A 13,730-nucleotide genomic window follows, 5' to 3' on the forward strand; every position below is an offset into this window, starting at 1 on the left:
AACAATTAGGAAATACAACCGATCAGCCAAAACATTATAACCATCTGTATAATGTTGTGTAGGTCCTCCTCTTGCCGCGAAAACAGCGCCAACCATTCTAAGATGCTATTCTTCTCACCATAATTGTACAGAGTGGTTATCTGAGTTGAGCAGATTGAGGCATGACACTGTAGACTTCTTAGGCACTGGGGTGATGGAGGTAGATTTAAAGAACACAGGGAAAACCGTCTGCTCAAGGGAGATGTAGAAGATGTCCGTGAAAACATCTGCTAGTTGGTGGGCACATTCCCTGAGCATGCAGCTTGGGATGCCATCTGGTCCGCCGGCTTTGCAGGGGTTAACCCTGAGGAGGGTCCTTACAAAAAGAAATTCAGTTTTCCACACTAAAAATTATAATTTTAAGACCATAAATATTTTAAGCACCCTTTATTCTCATTGTAATGTGTCAGAATGTTTCATTTAGACTGATCACACTGGGAATTCGGTTACAGGATCTTGAAAGTGAAATGCTGAAATCAGTATTTTTAGTTGTAAATTATGTAATACCATCAACTCTTCCCCCAAACCCTAAACCTAACTGTCAGTGGAATAAACATTTTGTATTAAAGGGAAAATATAACCTTCGAATTGGGCTCAACATTGTTTTTGTGAACACGACTTTCTGTTTTTCACAGGACCAGAACCAATATCAGTAGCACCACAGGGAAAGGTAAACATGTTTGAATTGATGCAAACATTTCTGATGGGGATGCTGCTTGTCAGTAATTCGGCAGTATGGGGTTGTTTACCATTATTAAGTTTAAAAACGATATAATAAAAAAATATATCTTTATTTTTTCTTAATACAGTATTGAAAATTTGATGTTTTTTTCTTTTCTTTTTTCTTTATGGTACTGAGAATTGGTGGGAACATGTACTTAATTGATGTGATACAATGCAAAAAAATTATAATCCTAAAAACAGGCTTCAGTTTTTATAATAGATATACGTATTTTTTTTTTTTTTTTTTTTTAGTAAAATCTGACCCAAACATCTTCTTGGCAGGTTTTGTGAGATTCACTCGTGTGTATTGATGTTGTCTACATTAAGTAAGTCAATGGTTGTTTAGTACATCTGTTTGAATTGATAATTGAAATCTACTGAAGTCCACTGCTTTTATCTTTTAGCTTGAGTGAAAAAAATGTCCACTCCATGTGATGCTAGACTGCTCTCTGTCCCTCTCCATTTAGAAGGTGACTCTAGCAGCACATGTCTTTAATTACCTTTGTCAATGGATTACCAAGCCACTTTTCTTTTCACTTTCTCCCTGACTTTGAAACTCTCTGTCTGTCTCCTGGCAAGTGGCATACACAATCTTACATGCTCTCTTCTATCTGAAATCACAGTTGGATGGGCTTCCAGGCTGATCTGCTCTCAATGGAACCACTCCTTAACACAGAGTGCAAGGGGAGATAATTGACTTAGACCCAAGTGCTGTGAATATGCGCCATCGCGGATTAAATACATTCACCTCCCATAGTTGGGTGCATGTAACGCTCAACACTCAAGGTGCTTGAGGGCTGGGGGAAATTCTAAGAAAATCCCTTGAGTTTCTCTGCTCCCAGACTTAGAATCAATCAGGGGGATGTTTGCATCAATCGGCAGGCTTGTGGAGGAGTTAATTAGTCTTCATTACAGCACTCTGATCCTTGCACTTCCCTTTCAGCTTCTCACCTCTCAGGAACGTTATCTGGTAATGATTTGCAGGGCGGCAGGGGTCACTAGAGATTTTCCTGTTTGAGTTGGAGTTGATGGATCTTAGATTGAGCTCACCTCTACAGCTCCTGTGATGGTTTGACAGGTGTACCTGTCCTGATGACAAGAGAGAGCTAAGCATACATGCACATGTAAACACACATGTATAGTATATGGGCCTGCATGCAAACATGCTTGTGCATGTATTCAAACACATACATGCAGCATTACATTCCAAAGTAAATAAGAAAAGTTTGTCAAGACAAACTTTGATGTTACCAAATGTAAGAAACAGTATGTGTGAGCTAGAAATTCATTTAAACTGTCCTTATTCTACATCATTATTATGTAAGGAAATTTATAATGGAATTAGTCACGTTCGACAACCATTATAAGCAAGATAAATGACAAATAACTAGATTATTTGTCTGAATAAAATTCTCCACCATTAAAATCGTAATACAGCATCTCGTTGATAGTGACAAGGACACCATGCGAAGAGCAGATGTGTAAGAGACAGCTCTGCGCACTTTGCTAATTTTTTTAAATTATTTTCATGATATCATCCGGTGAAATTCGATACACCCAGTTACACATTTACTGTTTGAGGTAAACATGGCAAAGAAGTCAAAATCCTCGGGCTCTGGAGACATTAAAAGACACTTATGTGTTCAAGATGAAAGCCCAGACAGGCCTGTGGACCGGGGACTCGATTTGGGTGGCGCGGTGGGAGAAGGAATCCAGCATCAACTGTCCAACATGTCGGTGATGTTGACGAAGGTACTTGCGTACTTGGAGGATCTCGCTGTAATATGTCGATCGATTACGGCGATGGAAAAAAATTCTCTGAGCTAGTCACAAGAGTGACAGATGCTGAAAAACGAATCGATTATTTGGAGTTATCAGAGAGGGAATTAGCCACTAATCCGCCGGCGACCAAAGTTGATTTGGAACGTGTTCTTGAAAAGCTTGAAGATCTTGAGAATAGAAGCTGCAGGAATAACATTCAAATTGTTGGAATTCCTGAGCATGAGGAGGGCAGAGATGTGGTGAAATTCCTAGATGAGCTTTTCCCGAGTCTGCTCGACATAACAGGCCACAAGCTGGAAATTGAGCGAGCTCACAGAGTCCCAGCTCACAGATCTGGTGAGGGAGGAAGGCTCCGATCGATTCTGGCCAAATTTTTTAAATCATCTGATAAAGATCTCGTGTTGCGCCAGGTGAGGAGCAAAGGAAAGCTTTCTTGGAAGAATTACAATATTTTCTTGTTCCTGGACTTTGTGAACTCAACGAGAGAAACGCGATCTGTTTAAGGAATGCAAGAAACTCTTACATCAGCGGAAGATCACTTTTGCTCTGATGTTTCCAGCCAGACTGCGAATAAACACCAAGGGCGGTAGCAAAGTATTTACATGTCCCAATCAGGCAATGTCTTTTATTGAAACAATGGGTGAGTAACCATTGGGTGTTTTTCTTGTGAGTGGATTGACTCACTATACATACTCTGGCTTTCGGAGGAAGCTGGGCCCCATTTTTGTTTCCTTTTGTGTTGGCTCCGCCGAGCGGCTGGAGTTTGTTTTGTTTTGTGGATTAACACTTTTCCTTAAAGAAACTTTTGCATTGATGGAAGATCACTTTTACAATGAACTGATGACTGCAAAATATCTACATGCCCACACAAAGGATGTCTTTTATAAAGTTGGCAGACTGTGTAAATCATGGGATATACTTTTATGCGGCCTCCGAGTGAATTGACTCTTGACCATCCGAGGAACCGGGATGCGTGTTTCATTTCCTTTGTGCTGGTTCCGCCTAGCAGTTGGAGCTTGTTTTGTTAAATAACATTACTTCAGGACAGTTATGGATGAATCTGTCAGTTCCTTGTTCTTATGCCTCCTGTTGGCTGGAGTATGATTTGTGGAGTATTTTCATGGGACATTGGAATTATTATGTCATCTGCTGCACTCATCAGCTGGCTCACTGAAGATTTGTTTGTCTGACTGAGGAAACTGAACGGCTTTATATCGGCTGGAATTTGTTTTGTGAAGGAACACACCTTTGATACAATTCTGTGAATGAGTCTACACATTCTTTGTGTTTTTCCTGCCTTTTGGCTGGGGTTTGTTTTACAAAATGTTTGATGTTATGTCATTTTACCTTACAAATTTGGCTAAGTTTGGCTAAGGCCTCATGGCCTTTTCCAAAAGCAGAAATCACCTCTCCCAGAGTATCTGCCACTCTAGGGGGGTGTATGCTATTCCCAAAAATAGTACAGAGCAAGTGTCATAGCTGAAGATACCTAAAAAACTGAGATCTGGGGATCCCAAAATATTTAACCAAATTTTCAAAGGATCTCATCACACCACTCTCATAAAAATCACAGAGTGTATTAACCCCCCTCGCAATCCACTCAGACCAACAAAAAGGGGACTTATTAATGCATAGTTTGGGGTTTAGCCATAGGCTCGAGGCAACATTTAGATAAATATCTGAATTAAACACTCTGGACACTTTTCTCCATACTGAGTGCAAATGTGAAATAACGGGGTGTGATTTAACTTCTCTGGTTAGTTTGACTGAAAGGCTTTGCAATGGCAAAATAGGGGCAAGAAGTTCTTGTTCAATGCAAAACCAGGGAGGGGCTCTTTCAGGTGGAAGCAACCAATGAGCCAAATGTCTGAGACCAAATGCATAATAATAAAACAAAATCTTGGGTAGGCCTAACCCACCTTTGTCAATCGGCCTATGTAATTTATTGAAGTTTAACCTGGCATGCTTCCCATTCCAAATGAAAGATTTCGCTATGCTATCAAATTGCTTGAAATAAGAGAGGGGGACATCTATAGGGAGAGATTGTAACAAGTAGTTGAATTTTGGAATATAATTCATTTTAATTACATTAACCTTCCCAATCATCGATAAGTGTATTGAAGCCCACCTGTCTACATCATTCGAAAACCTTTTTATTAAAGGATCAAAATTAACTCTGACTAAATCAGACAAATTTGCTGGGAATAAAATTCCCAAATACTAAATGCCCTGTTTGGGCCACTGAAAGGTGCCTGGCTGGAAGGCCGTTACTGGACTGTACGCTGTCAAAGCCAAAGCTTCGGATTTAGACCAATTGATTTTGTATCCTGAGAACTTGGAAAAGGAATTAATAATTCTGTGGAGGCAAGGCATAGATCTAGTGGGGTCGGAGACTAATAATAAAATATCATCTGCATAAAGCAGAAGCTTATGCACCACACCTCCCACAATCAACCCTGGAAAATCATCCTCCTTTCTTAGCACAGCTGCTAATGGTTCCAGGGCAAGACAGAACAATAATGGGGAAAGAGGGCAACCCTGCCGGGTGCCCCTATCCAGAGTAAAATAATCTGAAGTTAGTCCATTTGTTTGTACCGCTGCTACAGGGTGTCTATAAAGTAACTTAATCCAACCAATAAAAGTACTCCCAAACCCATACATTTCCAAAATCTTAAAAAGATAATCCCATTCTACCATATCAAACGCCTTTTCGGCATCAAGTGAGATGGCAGCGACCAGAGATTGATCATTTGCTACTGACCACATGATATTGATGAAACGCCTAATGTTATCAGAAGAGTTACGGCCCCGAATAAACCCCACCTGATCTATATGTATAAGTGATGTCAAAACTTTACTTAATCGGTTAGCCAGAATTTTTGACAAAATTTTTACATCTAACTGGATCAGGGAAATTGGACGGTAACTTTTACCCTCACTTGGATCTTTGTCCTTTTTAAGAATCAGACAGATCCGGGCTTGTGTCATGGTTGGTGGGAGCTTTCCATTCTTTAATGATTCCATATAAACTTCTAACAAAAGTGGAGCCATTTCTGTAGCATAAGATTTGAAAAATTCAGAGGCAAAGCCGTCAGGCCCCGGAGCCTTGCCTGTAGGCAGGGCCTTAATTACCTCATCAAGCTCCTCCAAGTTTATCTCAGAATCAAGAGAATTGTTTTGCTCAGTCATCAATTTAGGGAGTTCTAATGGTTCCACAAAGTTTCTAATATCTTCATCAGTAGATGAAGACGTGGAACTATAGAGATCAAGGTAGAATTCTTTAAAAGCATTATTAATATCAATGGCCAAGGTAAATATTTCACCACCAGCAGATTTCACTGAGGGAATGGTAGAAAAAGACTCTCTCTGCTTTATATATCTAGCCAAAAGTTTTCCTGCTTTGTCCCCTGACTCAAAGTATGACTGTCTTGCCCTTAATAACCAAAACTCCACTTTCTGTGACAAAATAGTATTATATCTATATTTCAATCTGGTCAATTCTCTGAGGCCATCAGATGACAAACGGCGCTCAGCTCTGCCTCTGCACTTTTAATATTTCCTTCCAACTCCACGAATTCTCCTGCTTTGGATTTTTTGATGAATGAGGTATACTGTATGATTCGACCCCTAAGAACTGCCTTAAGTACCTCCCAAGCCACGCCCACAGAGGATACTGAGGACCAGTTGGTCTCCATATAAACATTGATTTCATTCTTTAACATTTGTTGGAAATCAGAATTTTGCAAAAGGGATACATTAAAGAGGCAACTATATGATTTCTTTTTCTCTATATGTGGCAACACCTCTAAACTCACCAGGGCGTGATCTGAGAATAAGATGTTTCCAATTGAGCAATCAACAACAGATGAAATGAGGGACTTATATATATTTAAAAAATCTATTCTAGAATAAATCTTATAGACTGATGAATAAAATGAATAGTCCCTACCAGATGGGTTCAAAAGTCTCCAAATATCTGTAAGACCAAGATTTTTACACATCCTGTGAAGCGTCATTGTTGCTCTAGGGGGTTTACAAACTTTTGCTTCACTATGATCAAGGACTGAGTCCATCAAAACATTAAAGTCTCCTCCCAAAATTATATCATGAGAGGTGCCAGCGGCTTGCAACATCCCTTCAAGATCTACAAAAAAGCCCTGATCATCAGCATTAGGTGCGTAAATATTAGCCAAAATAAACCTTTGCCCCTGAATTTCAGCTAAAACAATAATTACTCTCCCTAATTTATCTTTAATCTGTTTGAGACATTTGAATTGTAGATTCTTATTTACCAATATAATGACTCCCTTGCTCTTACTTGAGCCAGCACTAAAAAAAACATATCCACCCCATATCTTCCCAAATTTTTCAGCTTCCTGCGGGGAAAGATGTGTTTCTTGAAGAAACACTATATCATATTTCTTACGTTTAAGAAAAGTAATAACCTTCCTTCTTTTTATGGGGCGCCCCAACCTATTCACATTCCATGTGGAGAGAGATAGTACACTCATATTAACATTTGACATTTTGATATAGCAGAAAAAATAAATTGTGTGTCAAAAATAAAATAATACAGACCACATTCCCCATTAGTGAAACAATAAAACCCCGAACTTCCCCCAGAACAAAACAAACAGAAAAAAGAAAAACATGCGCATTAGCCCCACGCACGAAAGCGCCAACCGGCGACAATCCCTCTAAACTCAAAAGGTCCATGAACACCCATGAACCCCCACGACAACTTTACCATCAGAATGCACAATTTTGCCTCACAAATTTGTGAGGCAAAATTACATAACAGAAAATACTTTGTAAAATAAACCCCAGCCAATAGGCAGAATGAAGACAAAGAACATGTAGATTCATTCACAGAACTGTCTCAAAGGTGTGTTCCTCCACAAAACAAACTCCAGCTGATATAAAACCGCTCAGATTCCTCGGACAGACAAACGAATGTTCAGTGAGCCAGCTGTTATGAGTTCAGCAGATGACGTAATCATTCCAATGTCCCGTAAAATTACTCAACAAAACAAACTCCAGCCAGCAGAAGGCATAAGCACGAAGAATGAAAGATTAATCCCCAGCTGTTCCAAAGGAGTGTTATTCAACAGAACATACTCCAGCCGCTAGGCGGAACCAACGCAAAAAGAAACAAATCCGATCAAGTCAATTCACTCGGAGGCCGCATAAAAGTATATACCATGACTTACTCAATCCGTCAACTTTATAAAAGACATCCTTTGTGTGAGCAGCATGTAGATATTTTGCGGTCATCCGTAGTGTCCAATCTCAAACTGGCCGGGAACCTCAAGGTAAAAGTGATCTTCCGTCAATGCAAAAGTTTCTTTAAGAAAAAGTGTGATTCACAAAACAAACTCCAGCCACTAGGTGGAGCCAATGCAGAAAGAAACCAAAATGATGTCAGAGTAAGTACAGCGAGTCAACCCACTCACATGAGAAACATCTGATGGTTTACTCACCCATTGATTCTATAAAAGACATTGCCTGATTGGGACATGTAAATACTTTGCGACCGTCCTTCGCTTCTATTCTCAGCTTGGCCGGAAACATCAATGCAAAAGTGATCTTACATTGATGCAAGAGTTTCTTGCATTCCCTGAACCGATCACGTTTCTCTCTTGTCGAACTCGCAAAGTCCGGAAACAAGAAAATATTATGATTCCTCCAAGAAAGCTTTCCTTTGCTCCTTGCCTGGCGCAACACAAGATCTTTATCGGATGATCTCAGAAATCTGGCCAGGATTGATCGGGGCCTGTTTTCCTCAGCAGATCTGCGGGCAGGGACTCTGTGAGTCGCTCGATTTCCAGCTTGTGGCCTGTAATGTCAAGCAGACTCGGGAAGAGCTCATCCAGGAATTTCACCATATCTCTGCCCTCCTCATGCTCAGGAATTCCAACTATTCGAACATTATTCCTGCGGCTTCTATTCTCAAGATCTTCAAGCTTTTCAAGAACCTGTTTCAAATCAACTTTGGTCGCGGGCGGATTAGCGGATGATTCCCTCTCCGAAGACTCCAAATAATCGATTCGTCTCTCAACATCATTCACTCTTGTAACTAACTCAGAGAATTTTATTTCCATCGCCGTAATCGATCGACATATTACAGCGAGATCCTCCAAGTCAGCAAGAACCTTCGTCAGCATCACCGACATGTTGGACAGCTGACGCTGGATCTCCTCTCCTGCCGTGCCATCTAAATCGAGTCCCCGGTCTGTAGGCCTGTCGGGGCTTTCATCCTAAACACGTACAGTAAGTGTCTTTCAATGTCTCCAGAGCCCAAGGATTTTGCCTTCTTTGTCATGTTTTACCTCAAAGAGCAAATGTGTAACTGGGCGTATCGAATTTCACCAGATTATAACATGAGAATAATAACAAATTAGCAAAGTGCGCAGAGCTCGTCGCACACGTCTGCTTCTTGCATGGAATCACTTGACCCTCGTATAGGCTTGGTCTTAAGGACACACCCATCTGCTGGTGCTGCCATTTAGAAGATGGAGACACCACACATGTTTTTGGGGGTGTCGTAAGATACAGGAGTTCTGGTTGAGGGTCCAGAATTTTATGGCCGATGTACTGGATAATCAGATCTCCTTTTGCCCCAGGCTCTGTATTTTGGGTGACAGGGCGGTCATTGATGTAGGAGATAAGTTTATGAAGAATTGGATCCTGGCTGGTGTTATGGTGGACAGACAGGTTATCCTAAGAGGATGGAAGTCAGCTGGAGCCCCCTCGTTTCATGAGCGGTGCGAGGAGAAGGGCAGGGTGGAAGCTTTCGAGGAGGTGTTGTGTAGAAGGCTGGGGATCTGGGATTCATTTGATGGGAAATGGGGCAGTTATTTGACATTTTTGGGGACTCTCGGGGAGGGACTATGGAGAGAGAGGCATAGTTTGAGATGTGTATGATTATTATATATTTTTTATTTCATAAATTTGTTTCTGTGTATGTGTACTTATGTGAGACTACGAGGATGTTCGTAGGGGGTCAGGTGGGGTTGTTGATTGGGGAGGTTTAGGGGTAGTAGTGGGAGTTAAATGTTAATTCATTGTATATATGTTTTGTTTTTCTTTGTCATTTCTATGACTCAAATAAAAATGTTAATCTTAAAAAAAATACAGCATCTTGTTGTATCTGCTCACAATTTTTATTGTAAGGAATTAGCTTTAATAAGGGAATTATGATTAATTCACTTATTGGAGTAATATTATTCTCATGGCTTATTGAAAATAATATCACACATATTTAGATATAGCTTTGAATCTAAATCTTTTAAAAACAGGGATGAGATTATTTATCAAAACTACAGTCAAATTATCTTTGAATACAAACAAACTTTATTGCTATTCTAAACATAAAACTAATCTAACGCATACAACATGAAACAGGTTGGTAAGTAGTGACAGAATGTAAAATAAATGATCAGTACAGAGAAAATGAACTTTATGGAGTCTGTAGACAAAGCCTTAAGAACCATTTATCCTTCTTTGAGTCTAAATCGATTTGCAATCGGATTACTCAAAGTATTTAACTAATACACCAGCACTTTGAGCAAAAGTCTGGAGATGTACTTGCGTGTCGTTGTGTTTCCTTGCGTTGCGTTTCCTTGTTTTGCTTGGTTCTTTGGCGTTTGAAGAAAGTTCGTTCCGTCGATGTCTTAGACTCTGTTATGATCACGGATAGTTATTGTCTGGATGGCTGATAAAGTGGGCTTTGAAGCGAGGCCTTCTGCAAGGAAGACTCGTGATTCCCATTGGGTGTGTGAACCATAGAGCAGAGAGTGAGAGGCTTCCTCAGGACTTTGTGTCCCGAGTTTTCCTTGGACTCTACATGGCACTGTAGGGCTTTACTGGTTGTTTAGATCAGTGTTACTATCAGAAATAATTAATAATTATTTCTGTAGTTATTAATCAATATTTAAATTAATTAATTGGATCTAACTCATTAAAACCTCATATGGGACTCCAGTAAATGTAGTGTGCTACGTTTAGGAGCAAGTTTGGTTATTAGCAATAATTAATAATTATCAAAGATAATTATTAATTATTAAAATCAATAGAACATTGATGAGAATCAATGTTAGCTTTTTTTAATCCTTTAAAATCAACACTTATCAAAGATAATCGTTAATTGTTAACATCGATGAAACATTAAAATTAACACTAGCTTATTGATCATTCAAATTCAATCAAAGATAATTATCAATTATCAAAAATCAATAGAATATTAATAAGGATTAACATTGACGGGGCACCACCCTGGAATCAGGGACTAATAACCGAATATTAAAACAGTCTCAATATTAGATTGTTTTCTTAGGAAAATCGACATCCGAAGAATATCGATATTCGGGAAAAAAAACAATGAATGAAGGTTTGAATCCGAGCACTGACATCCCGTCAGCATGACACAGGCGTATGCAAAACAAACGAAAACACTTCTCTTTGTAATATAAACAAAGTTTATTTATGCAGTAATATCAATTAATAATTAATACAATGCAGTCAATAAACTTCCGACTTACAACTACAAACTAAACAGTGATACGATTAGATATGGAAATAAAATAATCATATAACACAAGGTGTGTGTGTGACAGTGTGTGTGTGTGTGTCAGTGTGGTTAGTGAGAGAGAGAGAGAGAGAGAGAGATGATTAAGTGACAGCCCGAAAGCTGATTTCGCGATAGCTGGAGATAAAGCAGCCGTGTTCATCACTCAGAGACGCGGTTTTACGAGCGGGGCTCGTAAAAGTCCCTTGTTATTTGACTCTTTAATGGATGAACTCAGATTCTGTCTCACCCGCGATGGCGAAAATGCACAACAGTCCAATTTGGTTGGACCACAATACAGCAAAACAAATTCGTGATAATTAATACCCTGAGTATTAATAATGAGCGGACATGGCGGTCCGTAAACTGTACAAGCAAAAACCTTGAAACACAAGAATAACACACTATAATATTCTATCTCTGCCCAGATGTAAACCTCTTACTTGAATCGCATGAGGACACAGGTAGAATGTGTTTTCCTCCGTCCTTTAACTTTGACCCGGTTCCTTGAAGCTCGGGTGATGACGGGGGCTGTTTCCTCGTGCTGTCGGCGGGCGGTACGGCTGTTGATTCTCGGCGGGCTGGCGGAGAACTCTGAAATGTCGACTTGATTGAAGATGGAAGAGAAATCTTTAATCTCTTCACTTCTGTAGGCAAACAGATGAAGATGCGGATTGGTCGGCGGTTTTCTTCGGATCCGTTAGAGTGTTCGGTTGAACACAGAGTAATCTCAACTCGTCCAGCGAGATGGAGATTGTATGGCTACAGTTTCAAGTTGGACATTACTTCCTTAAGCCACGAGGTTGCACCGGAGAGCAGCAAAAAGCTACGTCCGTATTCGGTGAACTAAGTCGCTGGAAGCAACTCTGGAAGCATTTCAGAATTATTTGAAGTCCTGATGATGTCATGTTTGAGGGACGTTCTGTGGTGTGCCTCATCCAATAGGAGTTGAGAGCTCGATCCTTTAGAGGGCAAGGCTTCATGGATCTGTAGTCTGTTTTGGACTCCCTTTGTTTGATTTTGGCGCGATTTTTGTCAGTAAAATTTACGACTTAGAAGGAGGGGGCTTGAGGAATGTTTGTATGACTGTTAGGTCTGCCTTTGTCTTCTATCTGAATACATGAGGCCCAACAGCACGGAGGATCTGGAAGAAGCAAGAGAGACGAAGAAGAGAGGAGACCAAGAGACAGGACCAAGAGACGAGTTCTAAGAGGCAGTTCTAAGAGCATGTTCTTCTGTGGTAGGGAAGTTTTGAACTGAAATTGGCTGCACCCCAAAGGTGTCCTGAGCCAATCAGAAGTGGTTTTTCAGAATCACATGGTCGACTGGTCTGTCCTTTTCAAATTTGATTTACAATCCTTTGTGTGAAGGATTCTTACACTTCCCACTCAGTGAATGTTTAATCATTAACTTTTATATCATGAAAATGGTGCAAGAGACATGACATTCGTTGTCATCAACATTCTCTACGTAAACAAGCAAGCATTTACATACTAAATATGACATTCTTTCATGAATATTATATGTGTAAGTAACAAAACATGAAAATCCCTGATTACAAATCATACTGGTTAATTCATTGGTTTTTCAACATGAATAAAATATTACATGTTATGAGAAACCTGATTGTCAGGGTATATTATCAGGTTAAGCCTTGAATAGTTATCATTCTTAGTAGAATGAGATGAATAATACAAGATTAAAGATTGTACTTACTGATTTGTTAGTCAGAAGTGATTACAAATCACTACACATATTTTAAAAGGTACATCAGTGTGGCAGGGCAGAGGGCGGGGCCGGGTCGTGATTCCACACACCCGGGCCCTAATTAGGCTGTTGAAGCCCGAGAGGGATAAGGGCGACCAGAGATGGCAGGGCGACAGAGAGAGAGTTACGGACAGCTGTCTGACACCTGTATGTGTTTGTGCTTTTGGTTAAGTTTATTATTAAACCTTTATTTATATTATCAAGCCGGTTCTCGCCTCCTCCTTTCCATTTACCTTGTTACACTGGTGCCGAAACCCGGGAAGGAGGAGGGATACGCTCTAGTAGAGCCCTGCCACAATCAGCTATAATCATTAATTTGTCAGTTATAAAAGTAATCACAGGTTATATAAAACATACATGATACATAAGATATATCTAAGGCAGCTACTGTTGATTAATACAGCTTAATGGCAGCAATTTTTAGACTGTTGCCTATTAAAACCATGAGACTGGAATCCATGCGGTCTCTGCTGAGCTAAGAGAGAATGTCTTTGGAATGTGCAGATGGGGAGAGGAGGTGTCCCTGGGGAGAAACTAAATGTCACTGTTTTAGGTCTATGTTGATTTCGGGCCTTGGGACTGTCTTCACGAGTCTCTGTTTCCTGATATGGCCGCGGATTTATGCATTAAGGTCACAAGGTGTTACTTGGCCATTTGGTCTTACAGAGGGTTTAAGTTTGTGGAACAAAGAAGGTTCGTCTTTATTGGTCAGCTCTGTCATTACAAATCCTAGTTTGAGATTCAGCAGGCATGGGAGAGACGGTCTCCTTCAGCAATTTAGGTGATTCGTTTTTATGACTCGGTGGGGGATCTCTCTGATCTGTGGAACATGGTGTTGTGTTCATTTGATGGC

This window comes from Myxocyprinus asiaticus, chromosome 47 (genome assembly GCF_019703515.2).
Source record: "Myxocyprinus asiaticus isolate MX2 ecotype Aquarium Trade chromosome 47, UBuf_Myxa_2, whole genome shotgun sequence".
Taxonomy (NCBI): Eukaryota; Metazoa; Chordata; class Actinopteri; order Cypriniformes; family Catostomidae; genus Myxocyprinus; species Myxocyprinus asiaticus.